The sequence below is a fragment of the Anabrus simplex genome, chromosome 1, assembly GCF_040414725.1.
Source record: "Anabrus simplex isolate iqAnaSimp1 chromosome 1, ASM4041472v1, whole genome shotgun sequence".
Taxonomy (NCBI): Eukaryota; Metazoa; Arthropoda; class Insecta; order Orthoptera; family Tettigoniidae; genus Anabrus; species Anabrus simplex.
In genome coordinates this window covers 673,437,822-673,462,561 of record NC_090265.1, presented here as the reverse complement: position 1 = coordinate 673,462,561, position 24,740 = coordinate 673,437,822, and the positions used below count along the sequence as shown (strand labels likewise).

General features: G+C 39.8%; 1 pseudogene; it reads right to left on the bottom strand.

Annotated features, from left to right (window-relative positions):
* Nucleotides 1-2,202: 2,202 nt before the first annotated feature.
* On the bottom strand, nt 2,203-3,485 carry LOC137496874 (alpha-crystallin B chain-like; annotated as a pseudogene).
* Between the last annotated feature and the right edge of the window lie 21,255 nt (nt 3,486-24,740).

Below are 24,740 nucleotides of genomic sequence, written 5' to 3'. Positions count from 1 at the left end.
TTTCTTTCTTCCATAAGCCTCATTAATATTGATAGCTCCCCATGGAATTACATTTCGTTCACCAAGTTGTTTCCAAGGAGTCCCTCGCCTGTCAAATGGGAGTGGGAATCCGTTATTCCCATAGATCCGAGGCTTGCTTAAAATGTTCTGAGCTCGGTAAATTCGTGAAGCAGGATGCCACCCTACTTGCACATAGTCCAAGTGAGCATCATTCCTCTAACGGGTTAGGGACCATCAGTGAATTGTATTGTCCTAGCCGCCTGAGCACAAGGAGGGCCATGACTCAGAATATGTCCGAGATGCCCACTCCTATTCCATAGAAACTGGTATCCCGACTCTCAGGACCACTTACTAGGCCACTCAGCCGTTGCCCATGGTTCACGAACTAGGACGTGACTGCAGTAACCAACATCACGAGCCACAAAAAAAAGTTTTTTGTGCTTTCCGAGCGAATTTCGATAGAGAGGGAAAGATTGACAGTTTACCAACTTATGTGCGGTAATTAAATTATGTTTTCGAGATTCTGATTCAATAAACTACAATAAAAACTTTAACCAAAAGGAACAACTATTATACATGCATTACAATTAAATAGAAGTACGGCGTGATTATATAATTAGAATAATTAGAATTTGACTACAAAGTAGCCTCCGTGACTCAGGCGGCAGTGCGCTGGCCTCTCACCGCTGGATACCGTGGTTCAAATCCCGATCAATCCATGTGAGATTTGTGCTGGACAAAGCGGAGACGGGACAGGTTTTTCTCCGGGTACTCTGGTTTTCCCTGTCATTTTTCATTTCAGCAACTCTCTCCAATACCATTTCATTTCATGTCAGCCATTAATCATTGCCCCAGAGGAGTGCGACAGGCCTCGGCAGGCGACACAATTACTATCCTCGCCGCTAGATGGGGGCTTCATTCATTCCATCCCTGACCCGGTCAATGACTGGAAAACAAGTTGTAGGTTTTCTTTTCCATTTGACTACACGCTAAGAAACAAACAGACTAAAGAGACTGCCAGAGTGAGCAATGCGCGCGGCAAAGTGTGAATCATACCTCAGTGTCCATGTCCTTGGAAAGAAAAGGAAACCAATCCTAATACCGTTCCTCACAGCACATGCAGTCTTCTCTGTTGTGGCTCTATGAAATCGGTTAGCCGGGACGAGCGACTTTTTGTGCGTTTTTCCGCCAATAATTGTGTTAAAAATTCAAGTTAATAAAGGAAAGAGCTGATTAGACAGAGCTTCTACAAATTGCTTTTTTTTTAAAAAAAATTCCTATAATTTGTAGTTTCGGCTGACTGAAATGGAATAAATATTTCTCCACAATTAGTGTGTGTGGGGGAGGGGCGGGACTGCCCTTCCCCCTGATCGCTGCTACCGACTAGGACAATTACAGCCTTCTGCTTGCAATGCATTGAATTCATTGCCACACAACACGCAATCCACTTCCCCTTCATCCCGGAATTTACTGTCAAACTGGCTGGCCGAAGTGCCAGTTTCCTGCTCATGCCATTGACGAGATGCGTAATAGTGGTCTAATGCGTACACTCTATACCAAATTAAATTTGATGGTAGAGAAATTTTTAATTTTACGAACCCTGTAAAGACAATATTTATGAACTGTACATAGCCAGTGGCCAAAAGGCGCGATCCTTCGAATCTTAGTACCTGCAACAATACCTCCATCCTATTTTAAATCAAAATTAAATTCTAAAGAAGTTCACTTTCTGCAACATGTTTTTGTGTAAAGTTCATTGTTTAAAAAAAATGATGGCCACAGAAGTGCACGAAAGAGTTATTACAGCAAATAAAATCTACAGATTCGTCATTTGAAAAGCAGCATCTTAGAGTTTACATACTACCTATTGCACCTACATTTAGAGACTTGTTGGTACTTTCTTGTATTAAGATGTTCACATGCACGCGAACTTCAGCCGACCAACAAACCTGCATCCGTAAAATTTTAGTGCGAAATACTACAGCAAAGATCCAATATTGCATGTATGGTATCTGCCTGCACTGCAATTCATTTTTAATGTTTAAATACATTCTAGAGCTCTAACAGGAAGCCATTTGATGCCATGCAGACTTACGCTTTATATCACAGTTAGCAAATTGCAGAGGAGCCTCTAAGGGTTAAGGAACATTTGAAGGATATTCGTTCGTGCATTGTATGACAAATAAAAGGCTTTTTTTTGCGATTCTATATTATTGACTATATACAATAAAACAAGTCGAAGTACATTATCAGTATTGTTGGAAAACTGAATAAATACATAGCACATTCATAAATAATTTCACAGCGCTCTCAGGATAATGAAAAGTAACCTATACAACTTTTACAATTTAATATCCTTGAAAGTAGTTACATTAGCAAACACACAGTTGTCTGAAAGGGACATCACTGTGCCATCGGTTCCTGTTCTTTTGTGCTTTGATTTGGACCTTGGGTGACAGCAGGTGCTCCCGTCTGGGTGATCGGAATAACACGCTCCCCTTCAGGTTGAGGCAAAGCCTAAAAAGAAAAGACAACATGGAATCATTTGTAATTATGAGTAGCATAGTTAGGAAAAGGTGATTGAGGGGGGTGGGGGTGATTAGTTACAAAACGAGGGAACACAGTGAAAGTCCTCGTGGGTGTGCGGTGCACGCATGCAAGACCCGACGACACAGATACGAGTGAATTATTAATACACTACATCACTATTAAAACACAGACCAAGGCGAACAGTTTTGCAGGGAATGGTATGTTCAGTTCGCAATCTAAAATGCAACTTTCGAGATTTGATAGAAAATAGATTGAACAGATCTTTGTTCTAGAATTACCTCTCAATGTTTGTGGGTTTCCGTTTGTTTTCTTTTTGGTAAAATTCTCATGGTGAAGGGGAGTGGAGGGGGTGGGAGAGCACCCTGAAAGCTCGTGGTAATTCTGAAAGAAGTTAAAGAATAGTCAAATAAAATGCTCATACCTTGCGAGGTGCTTCAATACTGAGAATTCCATCGGAAGAGAGTTTGGATGCAATTGTATTAGGGTCAACATCCTTGGGCAGTTTATACCGTCTCCGGAATTCGCGCGAGATGAATCCGTGCTCGTCCGGTCTCTCTTCATGCTTTCCTTCAACCAGGACGGAATCTCCTACAGTCTTGACAACAATTTCCTCAGGTTTGAATTGTTTCACATCAATGTTAGCCTGAAAGAAATACATTTTGTAAGAAATTTGCGGAAATTTCATTCAGCCTGAAGACATGAACAAGCAATAGCACTGTACCTTGAATCCATCCTTATCGTACTGAATGCTTGACACTCCGCTGTCACGGGCGGTCATTCGACGCCATGGTCTCAAGTACATGGGGTTACGTCGTAGAAACAGAACATCTTCGTCGAAGAGGCCCAGGCCAAAATTTTGATCAAAAAGTGACCTTGGGCGGAAAAATGTCCCAGTCGCCTAAGAAGTCATTCAGCACGTATGGAGCAAGAGACATCTGAAAAAGTTTAGAATTATCTGTAGTATTTTATGTGGCTATTACCCGCCTGGTGCAGCATCTGCTGTTAAAGAAACATTGCTATGGAAGATGATGTACGAGTTCCAACTCCCTCGATCCGGCCAAGGAATTGAACTCAGGGCCTATTAAGTAGAGGGCTACTGATTATGCATGTATCTCTTCGAAACGCAAGTAGGTTTTCCATGCTCTATTACAGCATGAATAATATATGTAAAAAGGCATTTATAAATGCTAGTCTATTAGACAATTATGTCCGTTATACTAGTAATGAATTCTAAGAATTTGTGTATACTAACTTTATTTCTGAACAGTTTTCTTTCTTCAGCATCACTGTGACATGTCCTTTTCTTGATGTATGGTAAAGAGTGTAATCACCTATAGTGCAAGGCAAGTGTTCTCAATAATTCTGAATGTGTAGAAATACGACTTGGTATGGCCATGTCCTGATAGCATAGTTAAGTATGGAAAGTATGATTTTGTGATACTGCCTTTATTGGTCTGATTGCATTCATTTTTCCAATTGACTACCAAGCTCCCTCAGATCGCTGCACATGAGAATGCTTCTATGCTATGTTTTAAACAAGGCTAAGGAATTGTGGAATTAACCATTTCAACTCAAATATTAACCAAGAAATATATTAGATACTAACCTATATTGTTTTAGGTACAATAGATTGCTGCAATCTTAACATTTCATTTTTGTACCAAACGTCTACCCTATGTATTTGCCCTACATTTGCAATCTAAAAATAGCAAAATACAAGAGACCTTTGAAATAAGTGACAAAATTTAAGGAGACTTATTGGCCACAGGCAATTACACTGGCGAAAAATTAAATGTTTAACCCCTGCAAAGAATAACTAATCATAGTTGACTAAATAATAGTAAATTATAAAAATGCCTTCCCGGTACCTGTACGCACAACTAATTACTTGAAAGTTATTTTAAAGAGTGTTTGTAGGAAAAGGGCCATATTCTGATAATCCACCGTCCTTTCAAATTGGGTAATATATCGCTACCGCCAAACTTTATTTAACCATGCCATATTTCCAAGAAATTGGAATTAATAAACCCAAGAAACCCTTGGCACCATCACCACAAAACGTGTTAATTCTTTTAGACTGCTAAAACAAATATAACATGACAATATATTTAAGGTTTGTCAGAAAAGTGGAAATACACCATAAACTGCACGAATATTAACGTAGAAGTCAAAAATTTTCTCTTAAAATAAGCCTTTTTCAAACCGACTTACGCCGTGTTAACGTTCATAAAAAATAAATTCACACCGACTATAGCCGGTCTGAACAAGCGATTTTCCCTTGCCGACACTTCAACAGAAGCTCCGTCCTGCGAACTGAAGGGTCCACTACAGCTTAACCAAGAAAGGAGGAGTTCTCATAACAGACAACCTATTTGTCCATTTTACGATTATAACACCCGGCTCCATGGCTAAATATCGTGTTTACCTTGGGTCACAGGGGTTCCGGTTTCGATTCCAGGGCAGGTTCGGAGATTTGAACCTTCAATGAGTAATTTCGCCGGCACGGGGTCTGGCTGTAAGCGTCTCCATTTCATCCTGATCAGGACGCGCAGGTCGCCTACGGCCGCCTGACGAACTTTTATTACGTATATAGGGATTACTCCCACAAGCCCCTCCCCTACACCTATATTATTCCGCAAAATTTTCGTAAAAACACATTGCCTTTATGTAAGTAAAATTTCATATCCGGTGGGCAAATTGTTGTAATCGGTCACTACTTAGGAATATCGAAAACTACGACTGAACGACTGTGCAGTAAAAAAAGTCACCCGGTCAGTGGTTGAACACCGAATGTTTCCGGTGAAGGGCCGTGGCCTTTCAGGTACAGCCCGATGTTTTGCCCGGTATGAAACCGAGTATTATCTTCAGGGCTGCCTGCAGTTTCATCCTAATAGTCTCCGAAATGCAAGCTCACAGCTGTACGAAGCTTAACGGACAGCCAAGTCACTCTGTACAGTCATGTCAGCAAGCAAATAAGTCTCATTGCTTTTTTATTCCTGCGATAATACAGTCGAATGTGTCTATTCGTGTTTTGTAGTAAGGGGTTTCACTTTGAGATTAACTAAGCGCGAACCTGTCTCGCAAATGTGCGCCTAGCCACGCCCAATAGTGAATACTTCTCCGCAGATTGGCTCGGCATCAGAACAGGAACGGCATACGGCCGAAAAATGAGCGAAACCCAAGATTGTTCCATGAATGGTAAACGCGACCCAGTAACGAGTGCTCCTTTTGTTTTCGAAGTTTTATTCACGTTCCAGAAATAAAGATTTCTCACACGGCATAATGTGTAGGATACATTATGTCTAGAAAAAATGAATTGGAAGTCTAATTCCTGCGGTTATTAAAACCAGCTTCTCAAATTAAAGATAAAATCGCAGGACAAATCACCATTAAAAAAAATTAAAAAATCGTACGACAGATTAGATTTCTTTGCCTTACGGTATTCTCCCCAAGCAACCTTGGGATCTATTTACGTATATACCGTATACAGAAATTCGCCGAGAATCCTGTACACCGAGAAATGTCTCCTTTTTTTGGAACGCATTTCCAAAAATCTTCCAAATACAAAGTTCCGAGCGGAATTTTCCAACCCGTAAGAGTGATTGATATAACTTGCTTAATATTTGGAGTTCTCAATATACTTGAACAGAGTCAACACCAAACTTAAAGTCATTAGAAAATGCTCGTGAAACAATTCAGTACGAGAGCATTCGCCCAAGCCCGTAGTAAGTTTACTAACCCCATTAAATGGAAATTAAATATCCTAGTACCTAAGACTTTAGTACAGCAGTTGTATTAACGCTAGTCCTAGTCGAGTTGTAAGTAAATTGGATTTAATTTATAGACAAACTACCGGTGTGTGTGTGTGTGTGTGTGTGTGTGTGTGTGTGTGTGTGTGTGTGTGTGTGTGTGTGTGTGTTAAAGAGAGCTCTGAAAAAAAAAAAAAAAAAAAGTATCGTCCCATTCAAGTAAGACTAAAGTACACGAAGCCTCTTTTACGATGAAAGGTTCACATTAAAAGATGCAAATAATACAGTTCATACGAAACGTAAACTCCACAAAATGGTTATATGACACTCGCAACAACTCACCTTGGTTCAATAGAAAACTCAACTCTCACACAATAGGAAGCACTCGTTCGGAAGAACCTCAAACAACGCTCAATCCTACTACTGTCACACTTATATACTCACATTGGAATATTCTAGAAACAACGAATTTGGCTGCTTCTCGAAATAGATCTTCCAGAACTTTCTACCACCTTTCATCCGCGCAGCTCTTTGGTCAGTGACATCACTCTTACTCAAAGCCTATTGGCTGAACAGCATTCGAGCCCACATCAGCTAAGGCATAGGGGAGAGGGGAGCGAAGAAGGTATGATTCCTAGCAAGAGGGAGGGAAGATTTGACAAATTCAGAATGAGCTGTTAACACGTAGTCGGTACACCGCTATCAAGCGAAGCCCATCAAATTATTAAGACGAGGCAACACGTAGTCCGCCCCATAAAACGAGTTTTCTTTCTTCAGTGCCGTTGTCTTTTTTAAATTTTGTTTGGAAGAAAGATTTGACAATCAGCCCCAATATGAGTTTTTCTTTCTTCAGTGCCGTTGTTTATTCCTATTGATACTTGTCGTTTTTAAATTTTGTTTGTATCTTATGCCATGCGATCAAACAGCCCGCCTGAATATCACAATAAGTTATTTATGCCATTTAATGATTAATCTTAATGTCGATGTTAGTTTCTTTCAGAAATATTTTGATTTGATTAACGTACAGTACCCAGGTGCAAGCAGGGGAGAAATCTGAATATTAAGTGTTCAGTTATTTACAATTTTGCTTTAAGCCCCACAGACACAGATAGGTCTTACGGCGAATATGGGATTGGAAAGGGCCGGTAACGGGAAGGAACCGATGGTGGCCTTAAGGCATCTTCCTGGTGTGACTCATAATCAAAGCACAGTACTTATTTTTAGGTAGCTCATGTTTCATACGAACAGGGCAAGACCTGGCTGTCAAATGAAGCCCGTTTAAATATATTAAAATTTCTCGAGAGGTACTTGTCCAATTTTCAAAATAAACTCGGCACAAATTCATATTTGTAAGCTTAAAGCTAGGTGTAGAAAATAATGTACTTCCACTTGAAAAAACCCAACAAAGTACCGGTAGGCTACCATTATGTCAGAAAGATACACACGCTGAACCGGGTGGTTAGGGGTGCGCATCTGTAAGCTTGCATCCGGGAGATAGTGGGTTCGTACCCCACTGTCGGTAGCCCTAGAGATGGTTTTCCGAGGTTTCCCAATTTCACACTAGGCTGTACCTTAAGGCTACTGCGGCTTCCTTCCCACTCCTAGGCCTTTCCTATCCCATCGTCCCCATAAGACTGAAATGATATCTTCGACTGCTCATAAGTTATGAGGTAGACATATTAGCTGAATAACTCTGTACCGTATACCGGTAATGTTTATAAACCTATTTTTAGCGTTATTGAGTTCGTTTTCCCACTTTCCACATTAAAACGGCAGCTACACGAAAGATGCAATATTACTAGTCCATAAATTTAGGCCATGAATGAATCGATCTTAACAATCAACTGTGCAGTTATTACATTTCTGGCTCGAAATTTAATTTGGTAAAAAATGGGTTCTGAAGAGGAACTTTGAAGAAATATCAAAACAGAAATATTTTAAGAACTTTCTTCTAAGCAGATTTTTATTGAAGGTGTAGAAGATGCGTGCAGGATAAATAAGTTGTTTAATGCTCGGTTTACTGATTTTCAGAATGTGATAAAGGATAGCGTTAGCAAAACGGGTCTCCACCACTGTCTGCAGAATAAGAAGAAATAGGGTCAACACTATTAGAATTTGGGGCCGATGACCTTCGATGTTAGGCCCCTTAAAACAAGCATCATCACACTATTAGAATTTCCGTGAAGTGTGTCTTAAAATCCTGTGATGTTTAAAGACCATATATGACTAGGAACCGTAAAGTTGTGCGGACCTCGAACCACCCCTCAGGTCAAGGTAAAAATGTTGGTCCCGTTCGGAAATTGAACTCGAGGCCACTGAGTGAAAGGCAGGAAACGCTATCCTAGACAATGGGGCTGGTAGACTTAGCACTGTATTTGAATTTTAAGCTGAAATTTCTAATGCAAAACTCTTTGATCTAACCAAAATCCCACCAACTGTATTAAAGTTTGAGAGAGGATATTTCCTATTATACAGGGTTATACACCTAACATGTTACACGGAAATAATTTCTAAACAATTAAAGATATCGGCATTCTGTTTTCATATTCGTAAATGGTACACAGGGTCTTGTAAAATAACGTGCTACTTAGTCTCATGGGCTGATTAATAACCGAGATATTGATACTAAGTCCATATTTTTTAATGGAATAGCACAAATTCATACAGCTGGCTTAAAAGTTCACCTGCGTAAAAGTTAAATATGTAAATATTTTCAAAATCGGACAGTTACTTTTTGAGATATCAATAAAAATCGCATTTGGACTTTTGCTTGCCGCATCAGACGGCGTGTAGTTGGCACGCAAGCTGCTTCCTGGCATTGATTCCAGCCACAGAACGGATACCAGGCATGTACCGTAAACATAATGTGATGTACCGTAACATACCTTGGGTGTGCAACGTTATTATATGACTGGTAAACACAGTGGGGAAGGGAGATTAATTTTTTTTTTTTTTACATGTGTAGGAAGCGCTCAGTTTAGCGTCTTTTCCCATGGATGGGAATGGGAAGGATTTGGAAAGGACGTCGGCAATGGCTAGAGGCATGATTTTTTCGCGTTAATTTTTGAACTATTTCGCGAGAAGGATACTAATTTTCGCGTTATTTCGCGAAATACATATTGCCGTATCGCTTTAATGAAATTCTAAAATTAATCATTAAATGTTTAATTACTATGACTGATCGTTGTTTGTGGAGTTTTAATTGATAGACTGTACATATGTGGTACATATTTTTGAAGCCATTTCCGGACTGCAGGGTCGTCTACCTTCTCCAGCGGGATGTTGGCTTTGAGTTGCAGCGCTGTTGTTTCGTGAATAAATTCTATTTTTTAACTCTTAGCTTTCACTTGCATATCTAATGAGAGTTCTATTGTTTTGAGACAGTATCTTCTTTCTCCCACTCGATACGAACATTACAAAATGTAGGCCTACACATTAAAATATTGCTTTCCGAAACGTATAAACCTTCACTCGCAAACTGTTTAGCTCTGCTGTGCACCGTAACACTTGTCGAGCGACCCATCTTCACTACTGTCTGTGAACACTTTCTTAATTTTACCTGACCACGAAGCCGAAATACACCAGTCAATTGTGCTGCTTGCAGACGTCATTAGGGATTCCAGGATTGCACAATGCCGTGAGGAGACAGGCTGGGGTGGGATTACCAGCCACCACAAGAACAACATACCATACATTTCGTTTGGCAAGAAACCAACCTGGAGCCAACCCCTTTTCTTTGATGCCATGTCTTAGAGATTTTCCAGAACATTAATGATAACATATTTCTTTCCTGTTGATGAATCTTTTTTCGCTCTTACTTTTCTTTTCATACATAATCTTGGAACAAAATGTCAAGTTCGTTATTCACTGCAGATTTCGCTTTAATATCGCGCTTAACGCGAAATAATTTAATTTCGCTTTAAAATGGCCTTATCGCTTTAATTCGCGAACATAATATCCATATTTTCTTAAGCAGAAACATATGATTCGTAAAGATATCGCAAAATCGCTTCAAAATGTTTTTTGTCGCTTTTATCGTTAATGCGAAAAAATCATGCCTCTAGCAATGGCCTATCCCAAAGGTACCTACCCGGCATTTGTCTGGTCTTGAACATGGGACACCATAAAAATCACTCTCAGGTTGACGGAGGCAGGTCTCTAACCTGCGCTCACCCGAATGCACGCTACTACAGGAGCGTTTGAGCTCCGCGGAGAGTAATGCGTGTAAAATACATAATAGTGCTGCTGTCATCTCACCACGATCAGCTCTGAACATTTCACGTGAGTCGAGCTGTTTGTCTCCTGATGTCTAACCTATCCCAACTCAAATAATCCAGCATTGGTAACACTGCTCCTTCGCCTGAAATAACCCAGCACAAAACGAGGTGTGCTTTGTACTACACACACACACACACACACACACACACACACACACACCCAAGCAAACGGGGCTACATGACCACGCTGTCAAAGCCCCGGAAATGAAATAACAACAGCCACTCTTCTCCGCAGCCTGTCGAGTTTCTTAATCACGTGTAGCGGCTAGCATTCGTAGCCGTCGCCGCGGTGGTCCGAGTTCAATTCCTGGCTCTGATAAGCAATTTAATATTGGTTGAAGGGCTGGAAAGGGGTACACTCAGACTCGTGAGGCAAAACGGAGAAGAGGTGGGTTCGGCACCCATCTCAGCTATCCTGGAAGTGTTTCCGTGGTTTCCCACCGCTACTCCAGGAAAATGTCGGGATGGTTCCTTACTTACGACAACGGCCGCCTCCGTCCCAATTTCTCACCGGAATTACAAATACAGTACACTACTACAGTGACACCACAATAACAAAGGTTATCAGACACATTGTAACAGACATACAGTACACACATTGCAAATGTGCATTGCCGTTGATGGTCAACATTTCGAGCACATAATTAAATGGACGCATTGTGTATGCGGATCACTCAGACGCACGTTTTCAAACATCACCTACCTCTTATCTTTATTCTTGTGATAATTCAGCCTCCAGTTAATGAACGATTGGCCACGAGTGGTTTTGCCACATAAAGTACTGAACTCGTTGCCAACACGGTCTCTATACTGACGAGACGTCGTTATGTTCCCGTGCCTACGCTCTTAGGATCATTTCCAATGAAGTCTACCTCGGACATTAGGCCTATTCATTTGCTTTTCTAGAACGAGCCCTTCCGGTTTTTTGTGTTAAGTTTATTTCTCAACCCATACAGTAGTATTTACTGTACACCAAAACCAGTGACAATTATAGCTTTCGTTATGTTCCTTTCAAGGCAAAGTACAGTCACTCCCACAAATATTCGGCCACTGATGAAATCAGCGAAAACGTGATGACAATAACGCACCCATGAGCCGAATGTGAAACCAAATGTGTCCAAGTTATGAAACTAAATTTGGTTGCTTAGGCCGAAGAGGAATCACGGAACATTGATGTACAGTATGCTGTAAAAGAAAGACCATAGTGGACATGGGTGAAATGACACGCCTCAAATATATTCGGTCACCCGGAAAGGCCAGGATTGCCGTTGTGTTCATTGACGGAGACAGGGCAGATAGCGTTGCAAAATGTTCAGTTCAGGAGTGCGGTGTCGCGAGACACGTCGTGCAGAAATCATTTGCTGCAGTGTTGCGGAATGGTATCAAATGGGGTGCAAAAGACAACACAATACCACTTTTGAAGAACGCCAGCTCGTGATATTCCATCGTGCTCGAGGTAAATTGCATAGAAAGATATCGCAGATGCTTAACATAACCAGAACAACAATTGGAGATATAATAAGACGATGCAAAAATGAAGACAGAATTGATTCAGTTCCCCACACAGGCAGACGAAGAAGGCTAACACAACGAGAGGAGCGGTTGTGCTTCAGAATGGAAAACGAAATCCGAAAATTAGTGCTCCGAAACTGGCAGCAGCTGTTTTAGAGGAGTGTGGAAAGAAAGTGGGTACTGATACCGTGCGAAGAGCGCTGCGAAGGAATGAGTTCTTTCGGAGAAGAGCTAGGAGGAAACCATACATTAGTGCAGTAAATAAAACAAGCGGCTAGAGTTCGCAAAAACCTTCGTACGCAAACCCAGTGCTTGGTGGGAGTATGTGTTATTTGTTGATGGGTCGAAGTTCAACGTCTTCGGGTCCGATGGCAAGCAAGCAATTTGTGTGGCGGAAACGTCACGAGGAACTGAGAACAAGCAATTTAGAAGCAACGGTAAAAAAATTGTGGAGGAAGAGCAATGGTGTAGGGATGTGTAGCATCGAACGGGGTTGGTGCACTGAGTTTCATTGAAGACACTTTGACAAAAAAAGAAAAAAAAAGAAGGGGGTATCTGGCTATCCTCAAAAACAATTTGCGGAACAACTTGATATACAGTGTACTTTCAAGTTCTACCAAGATATCGACCTCAAGCACAAGTTGTAACTTGTCAGGGAGTGGCTGTTGTACAACTGCCCGAAGGTCTTGAAACTCCACCACAATCACCCGACCTGAACCCCATCGAGAAGGTATGGAGTCGAATGAAAGCAGCTCTGCAATTGCGGCGGTCAAGTTCCTTCAAAGACTTGAAGAGGAGACTGCTACAAGAATGGGCGGCATTAAGCACTGATTATATCAGGAAAGTTATCGCCAGTATGCCGAATCGACTGGAATAGGTCCTAAAACATCAAGGTGGACCTACAAAGTACTGAATGTGTAACATTGTTGTGAATTATGCGAGTTTATGTTGCTTTTTGTATAGTGGCCGAATATTTTTGAGGTGGCACTGGAATTATTGCTTTTATTTAATGTACGACAGAGGGCCTACTGATGACTGTCAGAAGATTTTGAATTACATCACAATGTTTGTAGAACGCGTTACTATATTTTCCTACATGTTTCGTTGTATTTAACGTTATCATTATAGTGTAAGAGTAACTACCCAATAAAAGTGTATGAAAAATGGGAAATATGGGAGTAACTGTACTTATTTACTCCTTTTAAACACATCAACCCTCCCTGTCCTGTCACGAGTTCCCCTGTTATACACACTTTGCAAACCCATCACATGTGTACGAGGAGCTTACATGCCTGGTATTCATTCTGTGGCCGAACTTACTCCTAGGAAACTGCTTGCACGTCAATATGTCCTTGCCCGTCTTCACGCCGTCCAATGCGGCATGCAAAACCGCGCATGCTGTTCTTATTTATATCTCAAAAAAGTAATTGTCCGATTTTGAAAATACTTACATATTTGAACTTGTACGCAGTTGAACTTTTAGACCAGGTGCATGAATTTGTGCCGTTCTATTTAAAAATATGGAGTTAATGTCAATATCTCAGTTATTAATCACCCCGTGAAAATACATAGCACGTTATTTTACAAGATCTTGGGTACCATTTACTAATATGAAAACAGAATGCCGATATCTTTAATGGTTTAGAAGTTATTTCCGTGTAACATGTTACGTGAATAACCCTGGATATCGCTCATGACGAAGAGTGAAGTGAAGGTGAAGAGGTGAAGGGAAGTCTTAAAGTCTACAACTGACCAAAACTAAGGAAAATAAATTACATTTCCCAAGAAACTAAATTCAGCCTTATTATTATTATTATTATTATTATTATTATTATTATTATTATTATTATTATTATTATTATTATTATTATTATTATTATTATTATTATTATTATTATTATTATTATTACATAAAATATACTTCATGTTTGGTTCCGCATTGACTTCAACTAGTCATCTGAGAGATGTCATTTTCAACCTTTTTAAATATAATATAATACAGACGAGCCGGCCCCTTGGTGTAGGGGTAGCGTGCCTGCCTTCACACGGAGGCCCCGGGTTCGATCCCGGCCAGGTCAGGGGTTTTTCTCCCGACCTGAAGGCTGGTTCGAGGTCCACTCAGCCTACGTGATTAGAATTGAGGAGCAATCTGACGGTATGGCGGCCCCGGTCTCGAAAGCTCAGAATACCGGCCGAGAGGTTGCATCGTGCTAACCACACGACCCCTCGTAATCTGCAGGCTTTGGGCTGAGCAAGCGGTCGCTGGACAGGCCAAGACCCTTTCAAGAGCGTTAAGTGCAGTGGGGTTTGGGGTTAATACAGATGAACTAAATCACTAAAACAGTAAACATGTTAAAAGGAATAGTACCGGTACATGTTTCATTCTATGATTTGGGACATCTTCAGCTACATATGAAGCGGAACTGATTTATACGTGGTTAAAATTAACCTTAAGCTACAAAATGAAGAGGGGGAAATTTTAGTCCCTCTATGATTTTGACATACAGGTGACATGTTGCTGTTTTAAAGTGGTATTCACTGTAATTTATAGTGATTTTAAAAATCTAAAACTTAAATTAAATACATAAATTACAATCAAGTCATATTAAAATCCTTGTAGACTGTGTGATTTGGAGCTACTTGGAAGAACTAAACTATTATGCTGTTGTTATTCTATAATGCCTAGAAAACTTCGTTGAAATTTCAGTGACATTGCTAGTCCAATGTTGAGTTAAAATCGGTTTAAAGAAGTCTCTTGTTGAATAGGCTTATTGTAAAATGACAAGAGGATGGCTAACAGGAATCTTAAAACTCTTCAATTGAAAAATCTAGTAACTATTGATTTTACGAGAGATGTTCCCTGTTATCGGAGTCCCACATTTCATTACTCTTTTTATATGCTATAATGTGGACAAGTACATCTCTTAATTAATTTATTGAAATTAAACACAATGTGTACATATATGTTAAAGCAGTAGCGTAGCCAGGATTTCAGTTGGTGGGGGGCGCATTTATTTTGATAGGTGTACAAACTTCCAGAGTTTAGGTGGTATAGAATACCTAAAAAGGAAATGAGTGTCCTTGGATCCAAGTAAGAGTGGTGGATTCGTGCAGATTCCGGAAGCTAATAGTAATCATCATCATCATCATCATCATCATCATCGTTATCTTTTTCTTTTTCTTCTTCTTATTCCGTTTTTCCCACATCTGTGGGGTCACGTGTGCGAAGTGTGTAGCACATGTGAATTTGGCCCTGTTTTACGGCCGGATGCTCTTCCGACTCCAACCCTATATGGAGGGATGTAATCACTGTTGTGTGCTTCTTTGGTGCTTGGTTGTGTAGTATGTTGTCTGAATATGAAGAGGAAAATGTTGGGACAAACACCCAGTCCCCAAGCCAGAAAATAAATACGGTAATTTTATTATAATAATGGTCATGTGATATGCTATAAAGAAGTGACATTTTATACGATTAATGCGGCAAAGAAACACACACATACACGTCGAATAAAGGTTTCTCGCCCTTCTCCATAGCTAGATGTTGAAGCCAAGAGAATGATGGCCCACCGTGACTCGTTATTTCGACATTATAAACAAACCTTAGATGACACAGAGTTCGAATCTTACCGCATCTTAAGAAATCGTACAAAGCAGTTAATCAGAAATTTAAAAAATGTGCATATTTCCGGAATTTAGCAACAACTTTAATTCCAATCGCGCATGGGACCAATTTAGAGCTCTGGGAATAGGAAAACATCAACAGAGCCTGACAACTCCTGACATTCTACTTGACGAACTACTCTAGTAGAATAAATATTCAACCTACCCCAGTTAACTGCACCGACTCACCGCCCTCCCCTCCAGCCAATCCACCATTCACATTTCACAGTGTCACAGAAAATCAGGTTAAAAAGGCTTTGTACTCGATTAAATCAAAGGCCACGCGTGTAGATGATAATCCTATTACTTTTATACATAACATTATGGGTGCTGTCCTGCCTATACTGACGCACATGCTGAACTACTGTTTACTAAACGGAATTTTCCCTACTGTCTGGAAAACAGGCAATATTGAATATTATACTGGTGCCTAAGAGTTTAGACCCACAATCACTCTCTGGCATTCGTCCTGTGTCCATACTCCCTGCGCTTTATAAAGCCTTTGAACGTTTAGTATACGAGCAAGTTCTGGAATACCTAAATAAAAATGCTCCTTTGGACCCTTTGCAATTTGGATTTAAGAAGGGTCACAGTACCGCGACAGCACTTTTCAAGGTAAGAAGAAACGCTATAGACAAACGACTGCTCACTATACTTATCATTCTTGACTTCAGTAGCACCTTTGACAATATAGAAATTCCGACTATGATACAGTAAATGGAAGTGCTAAATTTCGACCTGGCTGCACTTAAGTTTTTCAGTTACTATTTGAGTAACCATCAACAGCGTGTAACTGTAAATGACAAGGCCTCTAAATGGAAAATGAAACTTAGTGGTGCCCCACAGGGCAGTATTCTAGGGCCCTTACTTTTCTGTATTTATATCAATGACATACCATCCGTGACATGAAATAACATATCGACACTGCAAGACAAGATATTAACAATGACCTCCGATGACTCAGTATATATGCACAACGAAATTCTCTTATACTAAACTCCACAAAATCTCAGCCAATCATAATTGGATCACGAAAATCACTGAGCTGCTCAAACAATGTCGCAATCCCGCCTATCCTACTGAATGGTAACATTATTCCCTACAGTAAAACGGTTAAAAATCTCGGCTTAATTATGAATGAAACACTTGATTTTTCTGGTCACACGAAAGAAATACGTAAAAAGACTTTTGGAATGCTTCACCCTCTTAAACGGCAGAGGGATATATTTCCATTTGAGCTAAAGGCCAAACTAATACATTCATTCTCCCTGTTCTTGATTATTGTGACGTTTTAGTTGACATGACGAGAGAAGAAACACTTAAACTTCAACGAGCACTGAATTCCTGCCTGCGATTTATTTACAACATCGGGTACGATGTTCATATCACCCCATACTATCAGGCTCTCATGGCTGAAGCCTGATAAACGTCGGCAGCTACACACGTTAACGATGGTGTTTAGGAGTGTTAGCTGAAAGTCAGCCACTGCATATTTCTTCTAAATTCACCTTTTTATCATCATTTCACAACTTAAATACACGTTCTAGATCCTTTCTTTCTATTCCACTGCACCGCACAAATAAAATTAATAGATCATTTGTGGTGATCGGCGCCAAATTATGGAATTCCCTGTAAGCTCAGGTCAGAGATCAAGATTTAAGGTCACCTGCCGAGACTACCTGCTGAGGACAGCTGACTGAATGGTTGAAGTGTGAATGTGTGCGTGCCTGAGGATTAGTCATTTTTAAGAGTTTTTAATATTGAAATGAAATGGCGTATGGCTTTCAGTGCCGGGAGTGTCCGAGGACATGTTAGGCTCGCCAGGTGCAGGTATTTTTATTTGACTCCTGTAGGCGACCTGCGCGTCGGGATGAGAATGAAATGATGATGAAGACGACACATACACCCAACCCCCGTGGCAGCGAAATTGACCAATGATGGTTAAAATTCCCGACCCTGTTGGAAATCGAACCCAGGACCCCATGTGACCAAAGGCCAACTCGCTAACCATTTAGCCATGGAGCCGCACTTTTTAATATTAATTCATTTTAATATTAATTTAGTTAGTAATTTATTTAAATTTATTTTTAACTAGCAGAAGTATCCGTTCTTCGAACGGGTTATCAGAAACTGGCCTTAGGTACTCATTAGATATTTATATCACTGGTGTATTTACTTAAGTACGTAGAAATTATTTGTCATGTTTGGAATTATAGTGTATCTTCTTCTTCTTTTCTTCATGGGGGCCTCTAAATATTAGTTCCTAATTAGCGTCGATCTCTAAGATCTTTTGCTACCATGTTTTTCCTTCATTCCCACCTAGATATACCTGCTCCCTTCACAAATCTGTAGGTTTAGTGTTAGTATACTTTCGCCAGATAGTACCACAAAAATAAATGTTATTGAATGTATTTGTTTGATCCGACATTTCATAACTATTACAAATATGATAAAGGAAAAACGCGATGCATAAAAGAAACTACTATAATTATCGAGAATTATAATTCTCAGGGCTTGTCACTCATGTCGCACATCATATAATGAATCTGAGTATAAATGTTGAGATTTTTTTTTCAAGTCATGGGCGCACCATCTTGACAATTGTGTACAGTATATAGGTTGTTTTCATGGTTACAATGATCGTAAAAGAGGACCAAAATATCGGCACTAAAACATCAGTGATCCTACTACTCCATGATTTGAGAGAAAATATTTTAAACTATAGGTAACAGACTCTGCAAAATGCTGAAACCTAAGCCAGTACGTAAAAACGGAGGCCCGTCGGCAACCGCTGGTCGCTGTACTACGGAGATATCCGGGGCTCTTATTTTTATACTTCACTCCCTATCCATCCCCGCCCAAAGGAGTGCTATGAGCGTCTCACACAACAGCTTATTTTTTTCCAGAGAGTAAGTCATATGTGTATCAATTTTGTTTGGCAGCTATGCCCAAACGTACATGCATAATCTCGCTGCTGTAGAATCCTGGAGCTGACGTTGCCATGGTTACGGCCGTTCGTTTCTTTATCCGATTCCTAGAGCAGAGGTAGTGTGGTTCCAATATCTCCATAACGGTTGGTTTTAGGTCCTTCAAACATGGTTTTCGGGCCCGAATGTTTTACCGAGTTTTGTTCTTTGCGTCAAGGGGCTTAAAATGAGCTTTGTCTCGTCCTTGTACGACAAATTCGATTTCGCCTATATTAGGCTATTATTTTAATATTTTTATATCTTCCCCCGTCGCCCCCCCCTCAAATTGTTTTGAAAATAAAATACAGCCCGTGTTACTCACTGGCAATGTAGCTCTTATAGGTGAAGTATTTTTTTAAAATCGGTTCAGTAGTGTTTAAGTCTATCCGTGACAAACAAATATACAATTTTTTCCTCTTTATAATATTAGTATAGAAGTATAAATTACATCCCAACACATACGGTTGCCGTCAGGAAGGGCATCCAGCCGTTAAACAGGGTTTAACTTACATCTGCGACACAGTTCGCACCCGCAACCTCACAGGTGTGGGTAAAGCGATAGAAGAAGAAGATACTCATTTCAAAAAATTCACCCGCTTTTTTATTCTTTTCACCCCCTTAAGTGGATTTTCCAAAAAGAGTGTATTCATTTTTAAAGGAGATTCGAAGTACCAATTTTAGAGTCTGTAACATCTTCTTTTTTGAGATATATGTATCCTCATATAAACAATTCAACTCCTTCCTCACTTTCTTTCACCCCCCCCCCCCCTTGAGTGGATTTTCTGAAAACGAATATTTGTGTTCTTTTATTTTTAAAGGAGATTCCAAATATCAGTTTTCATGCCTGTAACATGTTAAGTTTTTGTGATTTATTGTAGACTAGCTGTAGTACCCGGCGTTGCCCGGATAGTTTCTGAATATTTACCTTTAAGATTTGCATTACCAGTTAGTTATGTGTGATGTGAATTTTTATAGAATTCCTTTTTGACTTGCAGATTAATATGTTATGATCTATTACGTAGTTTTAAAATTATTTAGATGTGTTTGATTTCAAGTTTTAGATTATTTAATTTTCGAGTAAAACTTCGTCCTTATGGAAGCTCGAATCGACTGGGAAGTATTTGATCCTGTCAAAAATTAAGAAGTAATAACTATATGTATTTAGCCGTCGCACTATAGATACGATGTACAGGATTTCAACTGTCAATGAGACTGTCCCCCTCCCGCCCTCCACCACTAAGAGATATAAAATCTGGATTGTCACCATTCATCTCAGTGACCCAGAAAACTGTAGATTCGACACTGTTTTCGATTATTTTTATATCTCACTCCCCCTCACCCACACCCAAAAGGGGGCTGAACATGAATTTAAAAAAATTCGGAGTGTCACTAATTATTTCAGCTACCACGAAAACTATGGATTCGTTAATATTCTAGATTATTTTTATACCACCCCCCTCGCCCCCTGCCCATAAGGGTGCTAGGGGTGTCTTACCCTCACGCGGTTTGTCTCCTGATACTAATTGATAAGTGTGCCAAGTTTGGTGAAATTGCTCCAGTGGTTTAGGAGGAGATGTGTCATTTACACACCCACACACCCACGCACACGCATACATCAATTTTTATATATAGTAAGAAGAAGAGGATAATATTTTTATATGTAGTTTTTCGATTAATTTTATATCTCACCCCCTTCGCTCCCCACTTGGACTTGCAAGAAATCCGAAGTAGTACCATTCATCTCAGAGACCCTGAAATCTATGGATTCGAAACTGTTTTTAATTATTTCTATATCTCACACCCCCCCCCCTTTGCTCCCCACCTAAAAGGGGGCTGGACTTTAAAAAATTCTAGAGTATTACTTTTCAACTCAGCGACCCCGAAAACTATGAATTCGACACTATTCTCGATCATTATTGTAACTACTCCCCCCCCTTGACCCACTCCCTTAAGGGCGCTAGGGATGGCTTACCTCCCACAGTGATCGTCTCCCGATAATAAGTACCAAGTTTGGTTGAAATTGCTCCAGTGGTTTAGGAGGAGATGTGTCATTTACACACACACTTCCATTTCTATATATAGTAAGATTTTTATACTCGTACTTCACCCCCTTTCCATCCCCGCCCAAAGGAGTCTTATGAGTGCCTTACACAACAGTATATTTTTTCCAGATATTAAGTCTTATTTGTACCAATTTTGGTTGGCAGCTATGCCCAAACGTACATACATAATCTCACTGCTCTAGAATTCTGGAGCTGACGTTGGCATGGTTACGGCAGTTCATTTCTTTATCCGATTCCTAGAGCAGGGGTAGTGTGGTGCCAATATCTCCGTAACGGTTGGTTTTAGGGCCTTAAAACTTGCTTTTCGGGCCCGTAGGGCTTTCGAGTTTTGTTCTTTGCGTCAAGAGGATTAAATTGAGCTTTGTCTCGTCCTTATACGACAAATTCGATATTTTGTCTATAATAGTATAAAGCCGTTGTGGTTTTCCTATAAAACCCCCGTCTTTTCAAAGATTTTAAAATGATATGCATATCGAAACCTTCCCCGGGGTGAGTATACTCTAAATATGAAGTTTGGTTGAGATCTATCCAGCCGTTTCGACGTGATGGTGGGACAAACAAACAAACAAACAAACAAACAAACAAACAAACAAACAAACAAACAGACAAACAGACACGAACAACTTTATTTATAAGATAAGATATATTAATTTATGTAGTTTTAACTGTTTTACGTATCTCAGTATTTTATTTAAGATTTTGATTAGTGTGTGGTTAAGTCTACGAGAGGGCCTCGAGCCCTAACTTCGCCACTGTAAAAAGGCACTAATAAATAAATAAATATAGAATGTAAGGGCATGGCTATAGATATTTTTTTTAGTTGGTAAAGAAAAATATACGTCACAACATATGCTAGGGAGTGTTTACCTTGTCCTATTAGTTTCCCTAGCGGTTAGGTCAGCGCAGCTGTGAGCTTGCATCCGGGAGCCAGTGGATTCGAACCCTTCTATCGGCAGCCCTGAAAACGGTTTCGCGTGGTTTCCCATTTTCACACCAGGCAAATGGTGGGGCTGTACCTTAATTAAGGCCACGGCCGCTTCCTTCCCACTCCTACGCCTTTCCTATCCCACCACCACCATAAGGCCTATCAGTGTCGTTGCGACGTAAAGCAAATTGTTAATTCGTTTCCCTCGCAAGCCTGGGGTGCAGAATATAGTGAACCCTTGAACTTACCATTCCATCGTTGGTCGGCCACGGCTGCTATAGTAGAACAATTTAGAACTCTTGAATCTTGGGTCGTTGCGGGAATAAATTCGGTCACGATCTTAACCAAACGATGGGGTTCAGAAGAAAGCCTAACTACTTGAAATGAGGAGCAAAAATGTGCTTACTAACTTTTATTAAACTGAAAGAGCACGATAACATCGTTAATTTAATATGCATTCTTGCCACAAAAATATATTTAAAAAATTTAATTATTGATTTTTGAAAAGTTCCAAACACAGTCACATTACATAACGTCACTTCGTTTCTTCCAATGTCGAAGAATTGCTTCGGAGAAGCTTACATGTTAGTGGACAGCGAAACTGAAAAACTGAAAAAGGGAAGACCTGAAAACCGGGCGCCTATTTTCCAAACGAGAACTGAGAGTTAATCCACACGATCCGTGGAAAATCTGACTTTCAACAATTAGAACGCCTGATTTTCTCTTAATTAAGGTTATCCACCAGTCAAATACCCTTCACGGATACGGAACATCCGCCGAATGGACCCTTAATCGAACCAAACTGACTATCAGTTGCTTTGGATAGGTTGCGAAATATTATGGGAAAGCATGGTGTTCACTACAAGTTAATGGCATCATTCACAATTGAAATAAAATTCCACCATGTATTTGTCATTCATGACACCCTTAAGTGATAAGGTAGTCCCGATGCTAAACGTGCATCACCCCAAACGGCTGTTCGGAAGGAACCAACAACAACATGATCCGGGAGGATCTTACGTTAAGTCGTTCTAAAGGAACAAAACTGCGAAATGCAGGAAACACTTACTAATCATGCATTTAGAAGAAATGCCAAACACTGAAGTTAATCAAAAAGTGAAAAGTCACTTGAAAATATTATTATTGAACCGATTTTCAGGTTAGAAATGGGTTTATTATGCTTAATAAATTTACCAGTCCACGCTAAAATTTACTACAATTTTAAGGAATTCTTTCCCTTGACAACAATGCTACCAGTACAGATCTCTCTATTTACTGTCTGTCCCAACACACTACTGGTAAAGTGATTACTTACTTACTTACTATGAATAAGAATGAAAATATGACAAGGTGAAAATAAAATAAAATACTGGCTGACGAATCGAAACCGCATTCGCAACTCAAGTCTCATTCTAAAACACTGAGTGTCAATATGCACACCACCAAACGAAAACGGACGTTAAAACGAGAAACAATGAAGTTCGTAAAAATAAATTAACATCTCGAAGTCATACAGCTTAACACGCACGAAGAAACACAGTAAAAATATTTAATCTAGATCGGGTCGATGTCCCACACTTGGACAGCCCTCATTTATCAACAACAGTCCCGTTATCTCAATGAGAGCTTCGCATAGACCCTCTACCATAAATCATATCGCACTGTAATGGCTACCTTCCTCCAGGCCACTTCACAAAAAGAACAAACAAAAGAAAAACGAACCTCTTAACCGAGACTTGAGTGTGTACAGCTACCATCCCAGACCTATCGTCGGGCTCACTTGAAATCTGTACACCCTAAACCTAATCAGTATATACATGATGCCTTCCAAATCCTATCGTCGGGCGTGACCTAGGACGTCTCATCATCAATGACTCCAAGAATAAACACGTGACGTCCTAAATCTATCGTCGGGCGTCAAGGTGGGTCGTACTACATCTCCCTTCACATATCAGGCGAAATGCAATTCTCAAACAACTCTGATATTTAACACTAGATTTCGTCAAACAAATACGCACGACGGAACCCACGTCTCTATTATCAAATGAATGCAAGTCGAAATACAGTAAGTGTCTACCTCTCGAAAAATACAGTAAGTGTCTACCTCATTATAATATGTGAACTCATAAAAATAAATAAACGTGACGAACGGTTCTCCACCTCGAACACAATCTCAGCCTGTGCACTGAAGTATTAGGAAAGCAAATGAAAATTCCCAACACACGGGTACCCTTTTAGTGGACGCCTTCAAAATAATAATCATCACCATCGCATTCGAAATTCTCAGATCGCCTATCATCAATTCCAACCATCTTATCCATGACCTCTCCAATGAACAAATTAAATATAACCCAACCGTGTGTCCAAAGTGCTCTTTAATCCTGGAGGCCGTACCTTATCTTAACAAAAATCACTGGATGTTTACTACCCAGACCTTTACATTTTACTAGAGTCGTTTTCACTTGGAATCATTCTATAAATTTACAATGCTTCACATCATAGTTATCTCAAATTCGGATTGATTGCGGAAAACAATACAGCCTGTTTCACACAGCCTGTTCCTAAATACTTCCTCTACAAAAATACAGCTTGTCTCAACACTCTTTCTCCTCGCTTTCCAGCGGTATTACTCCCATCTATCTCGTCTCCACATACATATCAATTCATCGCACTCAATTCCTTTTCCTTCAAGATCCTTTTTCATACATCGATCCCCTGGTGAAAACGACAACCATTATTAACCACATCTCTTACTTTACTATTATTAAGGCTTTCGGACCTCAAGAATCCAAGAGCACACATCGACCTTTCGCAATTCAAGTATACACGATGTCTCACAATTTCCTTCCCATTAACGACTGCGACTCTAACAAATTTTATTGATATTATCTAAATATGCTTACGATCCTTGTAAAAATAACTGGTTAAATGTAATTTAACAGAGAGGAATTTCCTTATCCCGTGGTAAACATTATTATTATTATTATTATTATTATTATTATTATTATTATTATTATTATTATTATTATTATTATTAT